Here is a 3613-nt window from a genome sequence, read left to right on the forward strand (position 1 = left end):
CACGCAGAGAGAGAGAGACACCGCGTGAACAGCGAATTGATTCCTCTTTCACATACACACAAAGTTATGTTAAAATACCCGTTTTGGCAAGTATTCTAGTAAACACAGTCCATTATGTCTTAAGTTAACGTAAACAGCTGAGACGGATGTGTGTCAGTATTAGGTCCGTGCATTTGGTCTTAAAGAGACAGCAGCCAATAAATACCCGTTTCTGTCTGCTAATCAAATAACACCACAGCTCTAACAAAGATTAATCTGTATTTAACTTGTGCAGTGAGCACTATTGTGTTATTTTACACTTAATTATTACATTTCTGCACCTGAATGCTACTGTTACTGACTTTATTTGTAACTGGTGTTTTGTTGTATTCATCTATGCTTGTAATTTGTGTAATTGTTCTTGTTTTATTACTAACTTTATTTGTTAAGCTAGTAGTTTTTGCTGTGGTATTGAAGTTCTTAAAGTAAGTTTTCACAAAATATATATTTTTTTGTTTGCTGATCCGAAAAATGATCCGATCCGTGACTCAAAATCCGTGATATGATCCGAACCGTGAGTTTTATAATCCGTTGCACCACTACTTAATCTCTAGTTTCCGCTAACTGTCATACTCGTGCTCACGAGAGAGTGGCGTTCCAGCGGATGACGTAGGACCTTCCACACAACCTACAACCTTCCACAGAACAAGGATATAAGCCAAGAGGAGACTGGTTTTCCTTTGCTGTAAACAAAACTTGGTTCTCACGAGACTAGTAGGGCTGGGTAAAAAATATCTATCTCTATATTAATCAGTTCTCATTTTTATGGAACGATATCGATTCCTAAATCCCAAGAATCGATTAGTCTAGCCTGTTTTCAGTTAATGGACGTAACATTGAAGTGTTCTTCCCATCCAATATATAGCAATAAGCATTGTGCTTTGGTACCTTTAATATGAAACAAAGTCTCAGATTTCAAATTCTGTCCATTGTATTGCAGTATTTAAATAATAAATGCCGTTTTGGCGGTGTTGAATGTGAAGTGACAGATCGCTGTAGCGCCTTTTAGTTCACAGCACGAGGCGCACGTGAACTGATCATCTCCTCCACATTAATACCAGTTTCGGCACAAAATAAACATGACTAAATATCCAAAGGTAAGTTAAAAGAAAGAGTACAACTTTACAATCCATATCCTGTCTCATGTTATCGCTCAATCAGTGTTTCAGCCATGCAAAGACACCAATATAACAGCTTGTAAACAATGTCACTTAACGTCACATTTACCTCAGAAAAAAAACATATTCGGTGACCATAAACTCATTAGTCAGATAAAAAAATAAACTGTAGAGAGGGGGATTTGCTTAGTATATGCTCCATATAATTCATAATTTTTACTGTTCTTCAATGTTTAATTTATGTTTGAATAAATCCATCAAGTATATTGAATCGAAAAGGTAATCGAATTGCAAGCTTGTGAATGAGAATCGAATCGAATCGTGAAATTTGTGTCAAAACCCAACCCAGCCCTAAAGACTAGCATATTCTCACCGGAGCTTCCAGCAGATGATGTAGGTGTAGCGTAAGCTCTGGTGAGTAGTGACGAACGCAGAAGCGCAAAGCAGAGAGCAAAACAAACACAGGTCACGAATTAGAAGAACCAATGATTGTGTTCCAGTCAGGCTACCAAAATAGGGCGGTGATGCATTTTGGTAGTCCGACTGGTAAACACAATAGCCCAGGGATGTCAGGCTAGCGATTTTGCGAACCCTGATCTTACCTCTGTATAATACATGTTAATGTAGTGTTTACAGCGGTAACCAGGGAAATGCTGTATTGCTGCTGTTCCATAAGCGCCATAAGTGTCATAAGTGTGCAATGTGAATTTGCGCTCATTCAGTCCATCTGCTGATTTTGTTTCCTTTATGGAATATAGTTTCCTATATGTTTTATGTAGTATATTTTAACAAAGCTAAAGTCAGACCATTCTGGTTTTGGTTTCATATTTCGAAATTAAACAATCTAATTTAAATCAGCTGCATGTATGCTCATGCTGCATGTATGCAGCATCTTTGTTTGGATCGTGATTAAAATGCAGTGGTTGCCTCTAATTTTAAATGGAAAGAGCACAGACAAAGCCTTGGTTTGTTTATATCAAGATATTTATTTTATTTGTATTTATTTGATTTGGGATTGGTTTAAAAAAAAATTGTTATTTGACATTTCAACTTCACAAATAAATGTGCAGCATTTTGTCAGAGAAATTATAAAAGGACACCTTTTCATTTATAATTTGTCTTTAAATCTCATTTTGTTAAAAAAAAAAAATCATGAGAAAATCGTATCGTGAAATCAGTATTGTGAATCCCTATTACTTGCTAAGTGTTCATTTCTTTTCCCAAACTTTTGCACGGTAGTTTAACTAATGACCTGTGCCCTTATCTACCTGTTTAAGTAATTGTTAAAGGTCAGTTTTGTAATAAAGCATTTGCCAAGAGTAATAGCATTGCATCTGATTATGTCATGCATTGGGCTGGGCGATAAAACGATAACAATAATAATCGCAATATAATTTTCCTCAATAAAATGATAAGAGTTAGATAAATGTTCAATATAAAGTTTATGCGCCAAAAGTGGAACAAAACATTTGAATGGCACCACACGGAACATTTATCCAATCAGCTCAAAGTTCAAATGGCTGAGCAGCGTGAGCTCACTAAAGCAGATGCGTTTACTCGCTGATAAGTCTTGGTCATGTGACCATTAAACAGCGCTGTGAGATCCAGTGTGAATCGCCATCATTTGCCACAGATTTACTGTAGTAACATTAACTGCACCATGATATTGTGGCAGAAATGTGGGATATTGATATCGAATTTTATTATATTATTTATGTAGACGTATTAAAAGAGTAATGGAATATAATTACAGTATTTTTTTGTGATTTAAACTATAGTATTTTCACATTTATATTAAATGTATTTAGACTATTGTTTTTCATACAGATACCCAGAAACCATATAGTTGAATTTTTTGGATGTTGCATGGTTTTAACTGTGGTTATCATAATCTAAATGTATGCTACTATGGAAGTACTATGGAAAAAAAAGTAATATTATTAATATTGCAGCCTGCCCTGCAAACTGTGCTGAAGATACGCGTCATCAAAGTCAGGCAACACAAACCTGTTTCATGATTTGAAACAATCACTCTTTAGAACATTAAGAAACTAAGAAATTAAGACATTTTTCTATTAAGATGTGACCTGTCCTGGCAAAATGAGTCGCAATGAGCAAATTTTCAAAAATGAGTTATTTTTATGTTCACATTCTCCATTAAAAGACCTTCAAAATGATGTATGATTTGATTCAGACGAAAAATGACTGAGCTACACCTGTTTGATCTCGATAGAGTCAGCAAAGTCAATTTTGAGAAAAATCGAGTTATAGGGGTCATATGATGCGATTTAAATTTTTCCTTTCTCTTTGGAGTGTTACAAGCTCTTGGTGCATAAAGAAGATCTGTAAAGTTGCAAAGACTAAAGTCTCAAATCCAAAGAGATATTCTTTATAAAAGTTAAGAGTCAACCACGCCTATCTAAAACGGCTCGTTCCAACACGCCCCCACATGTCTA

At 35.4% G+C, this 3613-nt stretch overlaps 1 pseudogene; it reads left to right on the forward strand.

Moving 5' to 3' along the window:
• Positions 1 to 3613, forward strand: part of LOC107742777 (non-canonical poly(A) RNA polymerase PAPD5-like) — a 51367-nt pseudogene that overhangs the window by 29049 nt on the left and 18705 nt on the right.

This window comes from Sinocyclocheilus rhinocerous, unplaced genomic scaffold (genome assembly GCF_001515625.1).
Source record: "Sinocyclocheilus rhinocerous isolate Xijiao unplaced genomic scaffold, SAMN03320098_v1.1 scaffold857, whole genome shotgun sequence".
NCBI classification, from domain to species: domain Eukaryota; kingdom Metazoa; phylum Chordata; class Actinopteri; order Cypriniformes; family Cyprinidae; genus Sinocyclocheilus; species Sinocyclocheilus rhinocerous.